The sequence below is a fragment of the Ptychodera flava genome, chromosome 6, assembly GCF_041260155.1.
Source record: "Ptychodera flava strain L36383 chromosome 6, AS_Pfla_20210202, whole genome shotgun sequence".
NCBI classification, from domain to species: domain Eukaryota; kingdom Metazoa; phylum Hemichordata; class Enteropneusta; family Ptychoderidae; genus Ptychodera; species Ptychodera flava.
Genome location: NC_091933.1, coordinates 32,906,490 through 32,927,868, shown reverse-complemented (window position 1 = coordinate 32,927,868; position 21,379 = coordinate 32,906,490). Strand labels below are relative to the sequence as shown.

At 38.4% G+C, this 21,379-nt stretch overlaps 1 protein-coding gene across 1 annotated transcript in view; it reads left to right on the top strand.

Annotated features, from left to right (window-relative positions):
• Positions 1 to 1,246: 1,246 nt before the first annotated feature.
• The window catches only part of LOC139134332 (kappa-type opioid receptor-like), a 34,056-nt gene continuing 13,923 nt past the window's right edge, over positions 1,247 to 21,379 (top strand). The window contains exon 1 of the mRNA XM_070701213.1: positions 1,247 to 1,661. The gene's annotated coding sequence lies outside the window, so the exon portion shown is untranslated. The remainder of the gene's footprint in view (positions 1,662 to 21,379) is intronic.

Below are 21,379 nucleotides of genomic sequence, written 5' to 3'. Positions count from 1 at the left end.
AACAGTCTGAAAAATTAATTCCCAAGTCAAATAATAAGGGTTTTTTGAAGTTAATAAAATTTGATAAATTGCATTCGGCCAGATAATATTTCCTTAGGGCTAAATTTATGGTGGGGCGGATCGCGCTGACGCTATATTATACACGGTGTGTGTTTAAATTTATCATACGGAACTGTGATCCGCCATGCGCACTCAGCCAGCGCACCAGAAATCTCGGGAAATATTAACTGCATCAAGAGGAGGCTTCGTCGGCTAATCTCGTATGTTTGTATTTGTAGGTTAGGACAACCGATCCGAACAGAATATTTAATATGTCAATAAAATCATCTGGGGCAAATATCGCAAAATTGATCGTCGCGAAGGTCTCTCGGTTACGTCGGCTTGCTTACGGATTCTTTTAGAGGGACACACGACACTTGACTGATCATTAACGCCATAGTTTACTCACTCTTTCAACAACCGTGTCAACATCGACATTTGACATTTTTGTATATACAGTGGTTCTACTCCGGTGACTATAAATAAATCAAATTATTGTTGGAACTGCAAAAGGCGCGATTGTTGTAGATGATGGCCACAGGGCTAGATATATTGAAATTGAACCGTATCCAAGTCGTCGGTTTCACCTAGCATTTTCGCGCCTTTAGTGTGCTGCATGTAGCCTTGAGCCACAAGGCATGCTGGCTCAGATCAGCTCCAGATATGCATCTTGGGTCTCATTTCTCGTTCCCGTTTTGTCCAGGGAAAATAAAACCATTTATGTTGCATTTAATACCAATCAAATCTTGACGTTTAGTGTCGTTTATGTCTTCTGATAAATCAAAACTCATTTCGGGTTTGAAATCACAAATGCGGTTGAAACACTCTTACTGTGTATTGCGAGCTGTCGGCCATAAGCGGTGTAATCGATTATTGACATCGTTTATGGAACAAAACCATATGCCTGTATAACAAAATATTGCATTCTTAATGAGATAAATCAAACCGTTTGAAATACTGGCACTGACGCAAAACATCTTGTCGACAGTTGGTTTTTACAAGTCGTAAGCTATTGCTTATTATTCATAAAATAAAAGAAAAATAAGTGATAGTATTACTGTCTCTGCTTTCATACATATTCGCGCAAGCGCAGAAATCTCGAATGACTTTAATCTATCGTGACTGGTTTGTCAATGACGCACTACTATCTTTTATATACGGTGTTTGTGTGGCGAGGCACTATTTGCACTCTAAGTTTCGTGCTGAGCTCATTGATGCGGACTGTATGTAGTGAACATTTCAGCGCCGAAAGAAGCACACTGCGGAGCGTTCTCCGTATGCAGTGTATGCAAAATCCCTCCATCAGCTACGTATATGTGCTACGTCTGAATCCATCTCAGAATCTCAATTAACTTCCGATAGTTCTTCAACCATACAACGTCGCCGAGAGGTGCATCTATACGTCGGTGGTCCCATTAATGAACCGGTTGGACTAGCGTACCCAGTAGCTATACCAACATACATATACGCAGGACTTTGATCGTCAGTTGGAAGGGCGCGGTACATCAAGACGCACGTTTCTGGAGACACCTCTACATATCACGTTGTCACGTAGACAACATATACTCCGTGTCGACTGTTAAAGCTCGGCGAAAATTTAGAATTTGTTCCCTGTTAAGTGGGTAAGTAATTGTTCGCGCCTTATCTTATTGGCATTTCATACAAGACATCCGTGCATTCACAAAAGTGCCGCGAACTCGTCGGTGTCAACTCATATTGAAGGGATTATATACCGGGTGAAAACGGACTCGGTTCAATATTGCGGAGGCTGGCGGAGAGGTGTGAAGTTTGCACAGCCGCTGTTGTCAGGTTGCAGTTCTTCTGATGTTCAATCAGAAAGCACAACTTATTTGTATAAGGACGTGTTATTGATTTCTGCCAGCGTTATATCGCAGATATAGACCCAGGAACAGATGCAAAGCTAATAGACTTCCAACAATGAAATGGGTAATCATTTTTGGATGCCTTTTCTGATCTCCGTGAGTCTTAATCAGGAAAGATATTCGGGCTCAGAGTTATGATTATTTCAATTTTTCAGCTCACTATTTTTAGATATCATGGCAAACTTGATTAGAGGAGTATGATTCGGTTCCACGATATTGTTGGAACATTCAAGTGGGCTGTTCTTGGCAAACATGATTAGGTTTGGTATAACGGCTATGGAATTTTCACTGTTAGCGCTTGACATCAAAAGAGCAGGGTCTGATAGATTTAGTATTATATGTCTGGCGAGGGGATTGTTACGTGCAGAGAAAACGAACAAAAGGGTGAACTCAGCAGTTAACGTTTAAACAAAATTTATTACAAAAATAAAACTAATTGCTAAGTTAGGGACAGAGTACAAGCTTTAAAAGTGTACAGACTACTTATCTCAGCTGGGACGGCAAAGCTCCAGTCTCAGAGTTGTAACAGTCAGTCGGATGAATGAACAGTCCTTTGGCTTGCAGGCTTGAATTTGCACAAAGTCCACAGTATAAATCCAGCGTTGGCAGTGAAGGTCTTGAAAAGTCTTGAGAATGACTACTGCTGGAGTTTAGTAACACACAAGAGACACGATCCCAAAAGTCTGACTGGAAGCTGTGCACGTCCCTTTTATAAAGGCATGTAAGAACAATCTAGAACTTTTATTGACATGCTATACTATTCTAAAATTATCTCCCTTACACAACTAATCAACTTTCCAGAACATTCCAAACATGACTAATTGAATTCAAGGTTGTGAGGTCATCAAGGGCAGTGACCTTGGGAATGTTCTAGACTAATTGAACTCAGGTCATGATGAGTGTGGGGGAAATGACCTACATAACACACCCCCTCTTCAAAAAAGAAAATTTTTCAAAGAAAAATCTTTCTTTTACAAATGTAATCTTGAAAAGGATTTAAGTACTCAAAATTTTTCTACTCTAAAGTAAAATTTCTTGAAAGTGAACATCAATAAACTCTAAATACGAGAGAGACAGTCTGCAATTAAATTGTCTCTGCCTTTGATATGTCGAATGTCAAGATTAAACTCCTGTAACATTAAACTCCATCTTAGCAATCTCTGATTTTTGCCTTTAAATTTCTGCAGAAAAACAAGAGGGTTGTGATCAATATAAACCACTATTGGCTGATTTGAAGAAGTAACATAAACTTCAAAATGCTGTAAAGCTAATATCAAAGATAAACACTCTTTTTCAATTGTAGAGTAGTTTCTCTGGGATTTGTTAAATTTGCGTGAAAAATAGCAAACAGGATGATCTACACCATGACTATCCTCTTGCAATAAAACAGCACCAGCAGCCGTATCACTAGCATCTACAGCTAATTTGAATGGCAAAGTGAAATCTGGTGCAGACAACACTGGAGCACTTTGCAGTATGGCTTTGGGTGTATCAAATGCCTGTTGGCATTGCTCTGACCAAACAAACTTTACTTTCTTTTTAAGTAGTTAGTCAAAGGCTCAGTAATTGTGGAGAAATTTGGACAGAATTTTCTGTAGTAACCAGCCATACCGAGAAAGCGCATCAGTTGTCGTTTGCAGTTTGGTATGGGAAAACTTGAAATGGCACTGACTTTGGCATCAACAGGTTTTACCTCACCCTGTCCTACAGTATGTCCGAGGTAAGTCACCCTCGCCCAACCAAACTCAGATTTGGCAAGGTTGACAGTCAACATTGCTTTGCTCAGTCTCTCAAAGAACTTCCGCATGAGCTTGATGTGTTCCTCCCAGGTGTCACTATACAGGACGACGTCGTCAACGTAAGCTGCACACCCGTCTAGCCCGGATATGACGTCGTTGATCATCCGTTGGAACGTTGCCGGAGAGTTCTTCATTCCGAATGGCATCACCTTGTACTGGAACAATCCGTCTGGTGTAACAAAGGCGGATATTCACGAGCACGAGCCGTCAGAGGGACTTGCCAAAATCCCTTCAGTAGGTCAAATTTCGTCACATACTTGGCTTTTCCCACTCGGTCGATGCAGTCATCAATCCTCGGGATTGGGAAAGTGTCTGTCTTTGTAAAGTGTTGACCTTCCTAAAGTCTGTGCACATACGATAACTGTGATCTGATTTGGGAACAAGTATGCACGGCGAACTCCAGTTACTTTTACTGGGTTCATAAAGTCATTGTCCAGCAGGTATTTGACTTCTTCCTGGAGATATTTTGCTTTTGTTGGATTCAGTCTGTATGGATGTTGTTTTACAGGCTTACTGTCCCCAACATCAACGTCGTGATAGATGACGTTTGTCCTCGTTGGAACATCTTGAAACAGGTGTTTATATTCATGGAGCAGTTCTTTCACCTGTTGTTGTTGTTCTGGCTGGAGGTGTGCCAACTTTGTAGACTCCAGCTTCTCCAGGATTTCTGAGTTCTGAAGCTTGACCGAGCCCAGCTTTGAGTTTAGAGTATTTTCACTCAAGTCAGTTTCAGTATCACTATCTTCATAATGGTTTGAACTGACTGCACTGACAGGCTGAGTTATAGTAGGATTATCCCTATCCAAATATGGCTTAAGCATATTTATGTGACATAGCTGTTTTTGTTTTCGCCTGTCAGGTGTTATTATGATGTAATTTAAATCACTCAATTTCTTATCAATTAGGTATGGCCCAAAGTAACGAGCATGGAGTGGTTTGCCAGGAACCGGAAGTAGAACAAGAACTTTTTGACCTGGTTCAAACTTCCGTTTTGAGGTGTTTTATCATATTTGGTTTTCATTGACTGCTGAGATGACTCAAGATTTTCTCTGGCTAATTCACATGCTTTAGAGAGTTTTGTACGAAAATCTGACACATATTGCAAAATATTCAGACAATCATCATCGTCTGATAGGAATTTCTCTTTAACGAGCTTAAGTGGGCCACGGACTGTATGTCCAAATACAAGCTCAAATGGGCTAAAACCAAGAGACTCCTGAATTGACTCTCTAACAGCAAAGAGCAAAAAATGAATTCCTTCATCCCACTGTTTCTCTGTGTCAAAACAGTAGGTCCTAATCATGTTTTTCAAAGTTTGATGAAATCGCTCAAGAGCACCCTGACTTTCTGGATGATAGGCGGATGACCTATACTGTTTAATGCCTAGCTGATCCATTACTTGTTGAAAAATACCAGACATAAAGTTGGAGCCTGTCGGATTGGACACATTTAGGGAGGCCAAATAAAGTGAAAAATTTGACTAAAGCTCTCACTATAGTCTTTGTCTTTATGTTTCTCAGTGGTATGGCTTCTGGAAACCGAGTTGATGTACACATAATTGTCAACATGTACTCATTTCCTGATCTTGTTTTTGGTAGGGGCCCAACACAGTCTATTAGTATCCTACTAAATGGTTCTTGAAATGCAGGAATTGGCTGTAAAGGGGCCTTTGGAATGGTCTGATTTGGCTTTCCTACCATTTGACATGTGTGACAAGTTTTACAGAAATGTGCTACATCCTGCCTGAGATTAGGCCAATAAAAGTGACTGAGAATTTTATGATAAGTTTTCCTGACTCCTAAGTGACCAGCCCAGGGAGTTTCATGGGCCAGGCGCAATATTTCAGCACGGTAGGGCTTTGGAACCACAATTTGATGTTTTATAGCCCAATCGTCATCAACCAAAACATCTGGAGGTCTCCATTTACGCATGAGAATACCAGACTTTGTATAATAGGAAACAGAGCTATCTGAAGTTTTACCTTCATCATCTACCCTGTCAAACAAAGACAAAATATCTGGGTCTTTGTGTTGTTCTGCAATGAGATTTGATCTAGAAAATGTCTGACTTTGGTCAGCAGAAGTTTTACTGGAAGTTTCAAATCCACGAGGGATAACGGAATGATCCGTGTCAAACACCTGACTGAGAAAGGTGTCATTTAAGTCAACATCTGTGACATTATTTTTGAGAGTATTTTGATTCTCGGAAGTTTTCTTTGACATGGCTCGAGTAATAGCACATGAAGGAAATAAATCGGGTATCTCTTGTTCAATTGGCTCTGGATCCTGCTCTAAACTAGGATTATCAGTCACAAGTGGATTAGTAATGACCTTGTCCCCAGCAAGGTCGTTTCCAAGAAGAAGGTGAATCCCTTCAAAGGCAAAAAAGGCCTAATACCTAAAGCCACAGGTCCAGAAACAAAGTCCGAAGACAAATAGACATTATGGAGAGGAACAGGAATGTAGTCATTACAATCTACCCCCTTAATAAGAACTTTAGAACCTGAAAATGACTTTTCAGAAAACGGCAGGGTATCTGCCAACAAAAGAGACTGGGAAGCCCCGGTATCTCTTAAAATTTTGACAGGGGTAGCGGAAGAGAAATCACTAGAAAGTGATATAAAACCATTATGAATAAATGGCTCGAAAATACCCATAATGCTATCTTGAGAAGAATTGACCTTGACCTCATTAATTGGGGATAAGAGGGGTTTAACCTCAGAAAATGTGTTGCACACATTATTAGACTCTAATTGAGTTGATGAAGAAATAAAGCCGGTGGGCTTAGATCCACTTTGACCACTTTGACCTTCACGTTTTCTTTTCAATTTGAAACACTCTGACATTAAATGGCCGTCTTTCTTACAATAATTACAAGAAAGTGTACCAAACTGTTTGTCAGAAGGAGATTGAGACTTGGGATCTGATGATGTGGGAGTGTTACTTGAACTCTGTGAACTGTTGTCATTTGATTTTCTACTGTCCTTTGAAAAATTCTTGGATGAAAAGGAGGAGTTAAATTTACCTGCATTGTTTCTGTATGAAAAGGACTGGGATGGTTTGCTGAGAAATGAAGATTTGTGGGTCAATGAATAATCATCGGCCAAACGTGCAGCAACCTCCAATGTATCTGCCTTTTGTTCATTGATAAACGTCTTGATGTCACTCCGGATGCACCTTTTAAATTCCTCAATCAAAACAAGCTGTCGTAATTTGTCATAATTCTGACTGACCTTTCAGAAGAACACCAACGATCAAACAGTTGTTCTTTTGTTCGAGCAAATTCAACATAAGTTTGATCCTTCGCCTTCTCGCAATCCCTAAATTTCTGACGGTACGCTTCAGGCACCAACTCATAACCCTTGAGAATTAATTCCTTCACAGAATCATAATTTGAAGCCTGCTCTACTGACAACTGAATGTAATTTCTCTGGCTTACCCACCAAAGCACTCTGCAAAAGCATAGACCAGGACTCCTTAGGCCAATTCAGACTCTGAGCAATTTTCTCAAAATGGAGAAAATATTTGTCAACATCCTTTTCTTGGAAAGGGGGAACTAACCTGAAATGCTTAGTGATGTCAAACTTGTCTGAAGGGAAGAATTTTCCTGACTGTCCAAGCTCTAAACGTTTTATTTCTACCTGTAATCGCTGTTCTTCTAATCGCAATTCTTTTTCTCTCTGTCTTTCTTCCATTTCTAATCTTTCCTGCCTTTCTTTTTCTTTCTGTCTTCTTCCATTTGCAATTCTTTTTCTTTCATTCCTTTTCTAATTCCAATTTCTTAAGCTCCAAATCTGCCTGTCTCTCTTTTTCCATTTGTAATTCTTTTCTCTCATTTGTAATTCTAGTTTCTTGATCTCCAAATTTGTCTGCATTTCTAATTCTAATTTTCTGAGTTCAGAGGTAGACTTGGGCTCATAATCTTTCAGGGTGGATTCCTCAAATTGGCCTAAATCAACTAGATGTTTGGCAATACGGTACTGTATTTCCCTCTTGCGCATAGATCTTTTAACTTCTACTTTAAGGAAATTTGCCAGTGCTATGAGGTTGTCTTTTCTGAGGGATTAAATGTGTCCTGATCAAGGTCATCCATAAATTCGTCTGGTTTAAATTCCGCCATGATTGGAATTTGGCTGAGTTCACAGTGTACAGTAGTTTTGAAAAGGCTGGCAAAATGTTGTCAAACGGCTCAAAATATTCGTCTCCCGGACGAGCCCCCAATTTGTTACGTGCAGAGAAAACGAACAAAAGGGTGAACTCAGCAGTTAACGTTTAAACAAAATTTATTACAAAATAAAACTAATTGCTAAGTTAGGGACAGAGTACAAGCTTTAAAAGTGTACAGACTACTTATCTCAGCTGGGACGGCAAAGCTCCAGTCTCAGAGTTGTAACAGTCAGTCGGATGAATGAACAGTCCTTTGGCTTGCAGGCTTGAATTTGCACAAAGTCCACAGTATAAATCCAGCGTTGGCAGTGAAGGTCTTGAAAAGTCTTGAGAATGACTACTGCTGGAGTTTAGTAACACACAAGAGACACGATCCCAAAAGTCTGACTGGAAGCTGTGCACGTCCCTTTTATAAAGGCATGTAAGAACAATCTAGAACTTTTATTGACATGCTAATTACTATTCTAAAATTATCTCCCTTACACAACTAATCAACTTTCCAGAACATTCCAAACATGACTAATTGAATTCAAGGTTGTGAGGTCATCAAGGGCAGTGACCTTGGGAATGTTCTAGACTAATTGAACTCAGGTCATGATGAGTGTGGGGGAAATGACCTACATAACAGGATCAGGAATAATATGATCGATATATTAGTCTCAATGTAACGAATTCCATGCTCGGGGCCAGAGAGCGTCTTGCAGATCTTTGCGCGGCTCCCGCCAGCATAATATCATAAATCAGGGCTCTGTATACAGTCACACCGCGGCAGGATACAACACATTTTATACCGCAGGAATCTAAAAGATAGGTGACCAAACACAGTGCTTCTGACAGTTTCACGGGCGGAATGATTAGTTTGGCCGTTAATGTAGGTTTACATATCCGCCAAGGTACAGAGGCTTACGGTTCACGTTGGGAATCGATACGATCGGAACAAATGGTCAGTATTAGTGTACAGAGATAAGAGGGTAATGCAAATTAAACTACAGCTGTCACGTCTTACCAAAGATACCATTTTAATGACTTGATGTGCTTTACTCCTATTAAAACCTCCTAATCTACAACACAATCAACAGTTTATATTGCTTTCCCCGGGCCTTGTTTAATAAACCGTCTTGTAACCATTGAACCATCTTGTTCGATGTTAGCCGCACTAATGAGAACACAGAGAATATATATATATACTACAGAATTGATTCAATGACACAGTCTCGATGTACACGGAATAAACAACTTCAAAAAGTTTGACATTTGAAATGTTGTAACAGTTGCTAACCGTCTCTGAGTGTGAGAACTGTCAAGATAATTTAATGTCATTCATTTTTTCGGACCAAAGAAGACAATCATTTTATTCTAACACGGTCTTAAGGTCCATTGAAATCACCCAGGTCGATAAATCGCCCAACTGATTCAATATCGATGTCTTTCAAAAAAAGTATTTTATCGAATATTAAAATCCCTATTTTTGCGTACATTCGACACCATGGCAGAGCAGTCTCGGGAATCGAACATGTTTGCGAAGCAGTGAGAGTTAACAACACTTGGGGAAAAATAACGCTCGGTTGAGTTTGGAGTGTTTTTGCGTGGGCGGGTTTCTAGTCCTTTAGCGCTATTGGACTTGCGATAAGAGATGGGCAGGTGGGAAGCACTTGCAGGGGAAGGAAAGATGGCACTTCCATCAATAGTAAAACAAAGCAACGGAAATGAGCGCTTGTCACCGTTAACCAAGCTCTATGTGTTGCGTAGGAAATTATACCCCACACCGCGCATGCTAATCATCGGATGAGCACAATTTACGATAAATGAAGGGGTTTCGGCTGTGTTGAATGAAGTCAGGACTCCGCACACGCCGGAATATAGCTAAGGTGGTTGTATAGTGCCAGGCCGTCAATAAAAACGGAATATTCCGTGCGAATCCAGTATCCGTGGTCATATAACTTGGTCGTGTTGTCTAAGTTTTTGTATTCCATTTTTGTTTTCTTTGTAGTTTTAAGAAAGTGCGATATGTTACGGTATATTCAGGTAGTATGCGCCTCGAAAGTGAACGACTTAAAACCGCTAAACGACTTTAACCGTTGGTTAAACTTTCCGCACTGAAACTTTCAACCTTTCTCTTACCACATCAAGAATAAAAACCATGGGTCACTTTGCAAAGTTTGGCACTAGAGAAACAAATTACCCGACATTTACCAATATTTGAAATTCAAAATGGCCGCCATCCATGTTTTAACTCGACGGGGAAAAATAAAATTTTCGATTTTCAAAAAACTAAGACGGTGAAAATTTTACTTACTTCAAGAGCTTTAAAATGGGCCCTCACAAGTGGTAGATCAGGAAAGAATTGAAACGATTTGAGAGTCCAAAAATCTGTCCCGAAGCGCATTTTACTTCTAATGGATCGAAAAGCATACGGTAAACACTGGGTCTCATGTCCGGGACCGGGGTTTTGACGATGAAACTGTAATTGAACAGGTTCATAAGAACGACGGTCAATTAGCGGTGCAGAAGAGAAATATTACGTGAAAGAGCAAATAGCTTTTTCATGATCATACAAAAATAAATATATGGCAATGTAGTCTACTCTGATCATCGTTAACACTCGATTTACTGCACAAGAATATGTCTATTCTTCATAACAAAGAGAGTAATTTTGCTTGAACATTCAAGACCAGCGTCATACAGGCCTAGCCTTTTTTGTAAATCTAACAATACACGAGCAGTAATCGCTCGTGACTCTTTCAAAGGCAACATTGGATTCAGCGTTCACTATTGCTCTGTTGTGAGGTACTTAACATCTGCGTGACCTTCATAGCATTTGCTAAAAGATGACTATATCAGACCCTTACAGAAAAATGAATGTATCATTTACAGAGTCATTAACCGTCTTTGTGTTTGACAATTATTCAGCGTTGTGTATCAAACTCATTCTGATAGGATTTCTGTAAAAATGGCGTTATACGTTTCTCTTTCTGTGTATCCATGCTGAAGGAGTTTACATATTAGCCCTAAAAAATGCACAACGGAAATAAACATTTTGAATGGAAATTGAAAGACGGTGACACGGACGACTACACGCTTTCTTAGGATAACTTGTTTTCTTTAAAAAGTGAAATAATAGCGGTTTAATCATTAGAGCAACCTGCGTCGAATTTCCTACCTATTTGGAAAGGTAGTTGCATCATTAATAACATGTGAACGTTTTAGTAAAAAGTTTACTTTTACTGATTCATTTACACATGACTAGACTAAGTGTTCGTCAAGGCAAGCAGTTCGGACAAAATATTGCGCCCACAATCCATCCATAAAACCAACAGTTATCATGCATTTTACCCTGGTTATATTGTCCCTTATTGCGTCGTAAAAGTGTTCTGTCAGATAGTGTTTCGGATGCCATCCATTTATACGGCCAACTTCAGCTTTCTCGCCTGTACAACTTACACGGGCAATTTCGCGCGACTTAAAAGGCAAGGGTACACGAACGTGTTGCTATCACTGGATGAACACGCGATCGCCGTGGCAACTAAATTGAAATTCCGCGTAGTTTCCGACTTTAAGAAGGAGATAAAAGGACCCGTGACGTCACAGAGGAAATCTCTACAATCCGATGAATGAAAATCGATGATATTCTGACCTATAGGAGTATTCCTTCCTGATTTGAAATACTTATCACTTTATTTTAACAATTATTGTGGGAATTGAATGAGGACTTAGGCCTCTGCGATAACCTGATAGCGTTTTTTTTTTCAAACTACTTTCAAACAAAATCGAATCACTTTGCAGAGTGTCTCGTAATCGCTATTGCAATAAATTTACAACGCTATAGGGTAACAAATTCTATGTATAAAGGTTTAGTTGAAGTCCGGGAGTATTTAGCCATGCCACGATTTGTGTTAAGGAAAAAGGCACAGAAAGTCACGTGGGCATGGCTAAGCGTTTGGATTCGTCAGTGAGTTTGCAAGTGGTCCATCGGTATAAAGTTAGTCGTCGTCATTAAAAAGGGGCACCAAACTGACGATTTGTGTGGAGAAATAGTAGCCATATATGTTTTTCACGTTCAAGTATGTTATTCTAATGTATTTGAAGAAACTTAGAATGGCCAGTGGGTATAAAACAGCTATTCGTAACCGCCCTCCCACTAAGATTTGAAACATTTCCCCCTCCCGCCAATAAATTTTCTTTCCCTGGACTCCGGACCCCGCTCAGAAGTTTCCCATATCCCCTCTATTAAAGTGAAGTGCCATTTCTTTCCCATCTTTTCCCATGCCAATCAACAATTTCCCTGCTTCATATGGCCTCCTCAATTAGCTGTCGGAGCATTAGAATAAAATCTCCCCCTCTCAATTCCGAGGGAAAGCTACTCAACGCGTCCGTTCCCCGCCTGCTGATACGGATGATCTTTTCCTAGCCATCTAAAAGGTACGAAAGAAATTACCCGCCACCAAGAATCGCTTACGAATATACATACATACGAAGAGCTTTTTGCATGAAGATCTTTAATGGCTGCCCCTAATACAAGTATGCGTTACTACAAGGTTTCTCAATTCAGATGATTAAGAGTATACGAGGTATCTTGCAACATCATCCAAAATTACAGGTGACCGCCGTGACCTCTCTTCCGTTCGTGAACTTTCTAGTTATAGATCAGTTGATAATCCCGAAAGGTGCTTCAAAAATACGATTATGGAGTTGGTCAAAAATGCAACTGTACAATGCTGAGTTATCTGAAACATAACTTCCTCTCATTAGGTCATAACCAGCACACTTTTTTCAGAGCGATACTTCTTATCAAAAATGACATGAGCCCCCCATACTATATATTTTCAAAACGCAGATAATCTTAGTTTAGGAATTTACACAAAGGATGAAGAGGGTACATATTCAGGGTACAAAACCTCAATTTTGGTATTAATGATAGAAATTAATTAAAATTAACAGATTGATACCAATTTCTGAAATTATTTAATTTTTAATTTTTATATTTTAATCTTGAGGGAACAGATTAATGAAAATAGAATGAATCTGAAAAAACTAATTTTTAGAAAAATAAGCTTACCCTTTTAAATGTATGTATGTATGTATGTATGTATGTATGTATGTATGTATGTATGTATGTATGTATGTATGTATGTATGTATGTATGTATGTATGTATGTATGTATGTATGTATGTATGTATGTATGTATGTATGTATGTATGTATGTATGTATGTATGTATGTATGTATGTATGTATGTATGTATGTATGTATGTATGTATGTATGTAGAGCATTTGTTGAGTATTTGTGTCATATATGATGAGTGAAAATAACGACTTTAGGTCAAATCACTGTTAAGTTGACCAGATTCGTCAACCTCATTAGCAAAATGCGCGTTACTAATATTTGAACTTGATACGAAATGTAACTTAAAGGGCGGTGGTCGTCGGAAGGGCGCTCAAAGGTCGCTAGGGACCCCTGCGACCAATATAAACACAGTATCCAAGCTACGTTGGCGATTGATGAAAGTTAAAAAATGTTGGTCTTAATGGTACATCGTAAAATTTAAATGTTGCAGCTATTTTGACATGATGCACCTATATATAGTGCATGAAATACATTGTTTGTAAACAAGAAAGTTGCACATGCGCAGTTCCAACGACCACTTCCCTTTAACCAAATTAAATATCCTATGAAGTGATTCTTGATGGGCATAGCAAGTTCAGCTCGTCGTTTGTGTTATCAAAAATCATAAAGATTTGAAACCAATGAAGACGGAGCTGAAACTTGTTGTTGTACTTTTTCTCTGATATGTGTAAAAAATGTGTCAGACGCTGCATCATTTGTAATCCTTAATGTTTTAAGAAATATTTCAATTCCTTGTCTTTCCAAAATTAAAAACTCCAAAGCCAGAGGCAAGAGAATGAATTAGTCTGAATCGCTACTTCTGATAAACCGTATAATATGATGTCTTACTCATTTTTATTACCGAACTTTATCTTGACTCTTTCGTTAATGCGTATTAGATTACGAGTATTTTTTTCCGTCGGACGTTTGGAAACCCGATTCTTTGATATCAGTATCATTTTGTTTGACATGTTTGGTCTATGTAAATAGATTTACCTATGGTAAATGCTCTCATTCAATGTTCCATTAGCTTTTACAATTGTCATCTGTAGCATTATGTTCGTTCTGTTTGTGCAATATCTTGTTCAATTTCAAGAGTTACCTTGCCATGTCTTCAAGACAGTCGTGTACGAGTGCAATGTCCAATGTTATGGTGTTTAAAACTGGTTTTCACTCCCACCATGAACTCGTTTGTTATCAATAAAATTGCATATTGTTCAGAGGATGTTGAGCTTGCAATGATAACACGTCAATGTTTTTGAAAAAGAAAAAATGTTCAAGGTTATTTTGGGACAAAGATTAATGACAACATTACCAGAAATTAAAGCTATAGCTTCTTTTATAAAAAGAATGTGCCAAGAAAGACGCGACAACGCTCACCTCCTAACGACAACTGAGAACATCTTTGAAAAAGTCAGTTGCTTCACTCCTATCTGGAAAACAGAGCGTTACGTCCCACGAAAAACAACTTTGGAAGTCTTCGATCAATTCAAAGTGTTTAAGTCGCACGTAGAGCGGAATTTACGATCTCTAAGTACCTTTGATCCGGGGGAGGATTAGCGCTCCATTACTAGGGGTATAGATGACATTAAAAGGTTTAAATGATTAAAGACTGCGATCGGCAATCTCTGACCCGTTTGAATCCAGTGAAGTGTCTGATACCTAATGACACTTCCCGGGGACCATCCCCACAGACCGTCGCAGCGTTGTCGATACAAATGCCAAGTGAAGATGCGTTTGTGTAACGCTCCTTCTGCTCCACAAAACGTTCAATGTCTCCCGGTTATCTTTCTTTTACGAACCGGGGCAAACAATGCTGACGCCACGTTGAAGGCAAACCTCGCTCATCGATTCGTGTAAATGTTAACGGTTGTTAGTTGTGGACTTGTGTATTCAGCCTTTGTTGATCAATAGACTGTTGTAGATGTTCTAGTGTCATCCTATTTTACCTGTTTGAACAACTCGAGCAAACACTGTCTGTATAGAAGTTCCATGACCCAAGAACATATGGAATTTACCAACGTCGCACACCAACCAACGCCGCCCACGCAAAGCGATAGTTGGTCGGGTTACGTTAAATAGCTTTTTAAAGGAGCGTTGGATTCATGCTAAAATTTATTTGATATTTTAAACACTAATACCTTCCTATAATAAAAACATCTACTGGTCGATAATTTCTTCGATGTTAGGCAAAAAGTTATTTATAGGCGATCGAACTGTAAAATGTGTGGTCGTATCGATAAAAGTGCAACATATGCCTCTCACATACGAGCAACGTTTACTCAATATACGTCGCGCCAGCTTCATGTCAGACTGAAAAAAACAGATGTTCACTTCAGAAGGTCAAACGACATTATCATAACCCATGCAGCGCGGGTTGAGACTGTAACATATTACGGTAGTCACCAGGCAAATACAGAAAGTCAGCATTAATCTATCAAATTCCTCAAAACTTCTAACCGAAGAAGTGTGCCCTGGTGTTTGGTCAGATCGGAAGACCTCAATAGCAGCGAGACGTTCAATTTTAAGTAAAGAAGTAAGAAAAATAATCACCCTTCTTGAGAAGGCGACTCAAAGTAATCTCGTTTAATACGGCCAAGGAGTCGTGAATTATGCATGCCAACTGCAAGTAGCCGGTGTGTCTGAAGGTACTTTTTTGAATGCGACAGTAATGCCGACCCGATGGTGTACATATGTATATATGAGTAATTTTCAGTACTTCCGTTTCCTTGGAGAACTCAAGGGCAGTGGCTAGTTCGTGGCCGGAAGCATACGCCGACTGGTCTAATAAGGACGTTATAAGCAGGTGCACTGGTACTTTGTTCGTATCGCTGTAAATGTTTAAAAGGTGTATTAGCAAATTTCACAAAAGAAGTACGCCGCCGATCATGCAGCATATTTAATAATACAGAAGTAAGCATCTTTTAGCCTTTAAATTTCATCAAAATACTTGATAATCGCGCCATCGGCGATTACACCGTTTCCTGTCATATCGCTGGTAATAAGAAATTTTGACGAGCGTCTTATGCAGTAAAAATAGCCATTGTACTATTGATTTCATCAAGTTCAACAGTTGATACACAGGATCATGTATGCAACGATTTGATCGATGGTAATAATAAGCCTAGTATGCTTCGCCCTTTCATTGCGTTTGAAGCGCGATCAACGGACTGCTTTCCTAATTTTGCTCCTTTCAAAAGGCCAATAATTAACAAACGAGTTTGACCTGAATGTTTCTGATCCCATCTATACCAATACTCCCACGCTGTTGTAGCAACAGTCGTCAGGGACGGTTATTCATTAAAGTAACGTTTAGGGATCATCTGGTGACGTTTTCAGGTCCATTCAATCGCAGTCAGCTCAAATTTCAGCTCTGTAAATGCCTTAACCATAACATTAGATTTTAAGTTACATGTCGAAATTCTCTGTATGCGGAATATATCCTCAGAATTATGACGAGAGCTGTAATTTGAGACATGTAAATTTGCTCGTGATACATCAACGAGAACGGTTGGTTGTAATTTAATGAGTATCGGCATAACATGATTTCTAGTGGGATGTGGGAGTCTTTTCCCTGCCGGTCCGCGTCTCTGTAGCGATGCCTTCGAGGTGTACGAACTTGCTTCCCGCAGCGAACATGGATGTGAACACATTTTGTACAAACTCTCACGTGAGCAAATTTTGAACTATAATTCGATAAGCTATAGCCAGATGTAATGAGGGCAAAGTAACATTTTCAGTTTGGTAAAAAACTAGCAGTCGTATTAACAGGTGCCATGACTACGCCATGACGAACGTAGCGTACATTTCGACCAAGATTTGCGGTGAAAACTTGTTCAATTGAAAAAGTCAATTACAACGTTCCATTTTCATCAGTCTGAGCTACGTAGTTTGGTAGCTTGTATGCCATAATCTACATTTAACATGCGATCGACACCAAATGATCGAAGATACGTGGTCATCATTCTTACGTTATGTGTAATCAAGTTCATCTCGCGGAAGAATCTTCTTCAAATCAAACTATTATTTAAAGATATCATGGCGTGGTGGATATTTTGGTGTATCCCAGAGAAAAATTAGACAGATTATTAAAAGTCTTTGTCCTGAATGTACCCGGCCCCAACATTACTAATAGTATATCTTTTCTAAAACAAATTTTCCAAATTTAACCGTGCCTGTTCTGCCTTTGGTGAGTATTATTAGTGAGTCTGTAACGCTCCATTGTAGGATTTCAACAAATCCGATTGTCGGGTTAGTGTGCTTTGTAAAAGTAAGGCAAGGTGACCTAAGCCTTATATCTCGAGGCAATATCGACTTGCATATCTCGTCTTGCATATAATCCTGCAATTCATCTCGCACCCACTGTACTAAGCATACACACAGACTTATAGGATTAAAATCATGGATTTAAATGTTTTAGGCAATACGCGCCTCGGGACGAAAATATTTGTAACTTTTGCTCAAACTTTCCTCTCGGAAACGTGAAGCCATTCTCTTTAAAAGTCAAGAATAAAACTGTGCAAATTTTGCTTCTGGAGAAACAAAGACGATGGCTATCCATGTGTTTACTTTATGGAGATAAATAAATTAAACATAATTTTTTTTACAAAAAACGAAACGGTTAAACATTCAGTTACTCCACAGCTTCAAAATCAGTTCGTAAAAACAGCATACCAACAAAGCATTGTAAAACTTTTAAAATCTGAAAATCTGTCTCCGAAGCAACTCCTCCCTTAAATACGTCACCAAATGAATGTGGTATGATTCTTAATATTCTGTAGGCGGCGCTACTGCAGTCGAGGGCTAAAATTTGGAATAGACACAAAGCATTTTGTATCAAAAGCTCTCAATTTACAGCACTAACAATTATACGATACACAAAACTACTTTGTATTAATCATTTTTGAATGAATAATAAAACGCCATTTATTAAAACAACTCCGTGAAACTTTGGTTTCGCTAAAGTGATATTTCAAAACTTTCGACGCCATTGTTCTTCTGTGTGACGTTATACTTAAATTAGTCAGACATAAAACATGTAAATGGCTTAAAGGGGGGAATGGTTTGACAAAAGAAATCGTACATCAAAGTTGTAAATCCTGGCTTTTTTTTAATTTATGAAGATAAAAATTGTATTGTACGTCATGTGCTAATTAGTTCCGAGTGATATGTGCAATTGCCCAGTTTATTTAATCAATAAACACCTAATCTGTGCAGTCAAGCAATTCATCAAATAATACGATCATTTACAAATCGTTGTCACTCATATATCGGAAACTATTAGTAACATCATCGGAAAAAATAAATTACTTATAAGGTACATGTCTGATGCTTCAAGCGTATTGCCATCGTCAGACATTAACTGCCGCAGCTATTAAAATAGTGCTATCCCAATAAATGGATGGGCTGTGCCACTAAGCTACGGTTCTAGATAGTTAAAGAGTTAGACAAACAATATCTGTTTTGAGAACATTTTGAGAACAACTTAGGACGTTTATTTTAACAGCTTGGATTTATAAGTGTTATTTATTTGCTCTTTTTCTGATGAGCAAAATGGAAGCTCTTCTTTGTCTGACGGTTGCAAGACGCATTAAATTGATAGGTATTATAACCTTTGTAATTAAAATAATTTATCTGTATAACTCTCTGCTTTTGCATCGAGCACTTTCATATTTCTATGTCTGCGAAAATATTTCTATGCTTATATATATATATATATATATATATATATATATATATATATATATATATATATATATATATATATATATATATATATATATATATATATATATATATATATATATATGTCTTCTGTCTGAAAATTGCAGGATGCATGAAACTTGAGTAACAGACACTATTACTTTGTGCTTGAAGTAATATGTGATATATATATATATATATATATATATATATATATATATATATATATATATATATATATATATTATAATTATATATATTATATTAAATTACATACACATCTATCACGATATGTGTGTGTGTTTGTTTGTATGTTCGTGTATCTATGCTTATGTATGTTTATGTATATTTACAACCAACTGACACAACGTTTTTGCTTAGGTAGCATGGCCATGTTGTCTGCAAGAGTGACCAAATGTGTTGCGACTTGAGTCTCCTCTTTTGTCAAGATTATGGCACAAAGTGTCCATATTTGTCACAGGTGTTCATTATGACACAAGAAAATCTATGCAATATCGCTGGATACTCATATGTAGAATAACAGCAATCTTATATGAAATACAACGCCAGTTAATGGTATCGAATGTGTAGTTATCGCATCGTTGTTGAAGTTGTGAAAATCGAATCGAAAATTTATACTTGTCTTCTGCCTCCTTGCTAAGAACTAATAAAGGTCTAAATTAAATAGTAAAATTACCAGAGATTTCCCAGATGATGGAAACATGTTGGATACGCGTATCAGACTGTTTTTGAATATCTTATGTAGATATCTTTAGAGAGATACCGCTCAACCCTTTCTCCTACACAGACCATGCATTCTGTGTGAATGTATAAACTACCGTTTTTGGAGACTGAGCTAAAACCGTACTCTACAATCAGAACTTTGCATTCCAACAACCTTGTCGCTAGGTTCCATCCTAAATATTGAAGCAGTCGGTAAAACAGGACAAAATCAGTCATTTTAAGAAACTAATAAAAAAATATAAATGAATTATACCTCGCCTTTTTTGTAATCCGAAAACCCGCGTTACGAGACCTGATAAATTCAGCGACGGTGAAATTAATTAGCGCGTATAGACAGGCTGTCTTCCACAGGCCGTTGCTTAGTAACCTCTTGATTTCTACAGGTTACTAAATCATAGTAGATCAATTATTCAAAGAGAAGGATCACGTGGATAGGGTGAATTTTACGGTTTTCAAGACAAATAAATCCTTAACTCTTCTTGCTATTGCTTTTACCGATCGGCTAGCTTTGATTAGGTGTCGAAGCAAAAAAAGTGAGAAATACCCTTCCTTCGCGGGCAAGTCTTGGCTGATTTACTGTACTGTCGCTCGTTATTTGTCTTTGTAATTTACTATCAGTAAATGAATCGCAATAACAAATGGTTTTAAAGGCGCTTAGCTATATGTAGGCGTGTGATCGTGGGCTCGTCGGTGACGAAAATCCCCTTTGTCGCTCTTAGAGCGCCGAGAAGTGTGAAGCTCATACGCGGAGAGTTAATCATTTCCCTCTCGAGAGAAAATATCCCAATTGCAATCTTCCAAAGTCATATTAGAGAGTTCGACGCCGAAGATCCAGCTTCCTTGCTTCTGTGCCATCCTGTCAAGTAAAAGTGATCACCATTATAGTGTTGCTTATCTTTTTAGCGGTGTATTTTAAATATTTATTTTAAATATCGCGTACGGAATGACTGTTCATGGATGGTGAGTTCGAGACCCAGTAAGTCCAGTGTAACGCAATCACTGTCAGAGAATGATGAGTTCAAGACTCAGCATGGTATTATGCCCTTACGCCGGGGAACTTCACTGTGTAATGGTTGTCTTATCCTACAATTGGGCTTACACCTGTATGGCTTTATATTGAATAAAACAATTAAATAAATTATAAATAAATAAAAATAAACAAATAAATAAATAAAAATAATAAACAATGTTAATCTTTATTCTCCCGTTGAACCCATGATTGACAGAGAACCTCTCTGTCAAGTGTCCTCCTTTCATTCCCTGCGAATTTTATTAGGTTTAAGTAAAATTACTAAGTCGGAGACAATCTTATCGCCGTAAAGCTGGAATATCTTGGTGTCATTTGTTTGCTCGCTTGTAGTTTAGCTCGATGAAATATGCATCTTCTGTACGAAGTTTGTGTGACAGTGCTTGCCAGAAAAATGTACAAAGGGACGGGGCATTATATATGTTCGAAATGTTTGTCGGGCACAAATCTTCCCGCATATTAAATTTCGGACAAACACCTAATATCCGTAATTAATCGTGTTTAGGTGACTTTCTGGTCATAATTTTACCTTCACATTTTCCAGGCTTTATTCATAAGAAGGGGTTTGAAGTCAAAGGCTTTAAGTTTCGTATTGACAAGTGTGTTTTAATTTCCCATGGTCCTTTGCGCTCTTGTTCCGACAATGACTGATAAGTTTGCTCTGCATTTGTCATCTTTATGTACTGCTGACAAACTTATTTCATGTCCAACCAGGCTGACAGATTTTGATGTTAGCAATCTGAAATTGATAGAACGCGCCTCGGGGACAGATATTCGGGCGTGTCAAACTTTATCAATTCTACATTGATATACCACTTGTGGGGGTTCATTTGAAAGCTCTTGGTGTAAAAAAAGTTTTCACCGTCTTAGTTTTTCGAAAATCGAAAATTTTATTTTTCTCCATAGAGTTAACA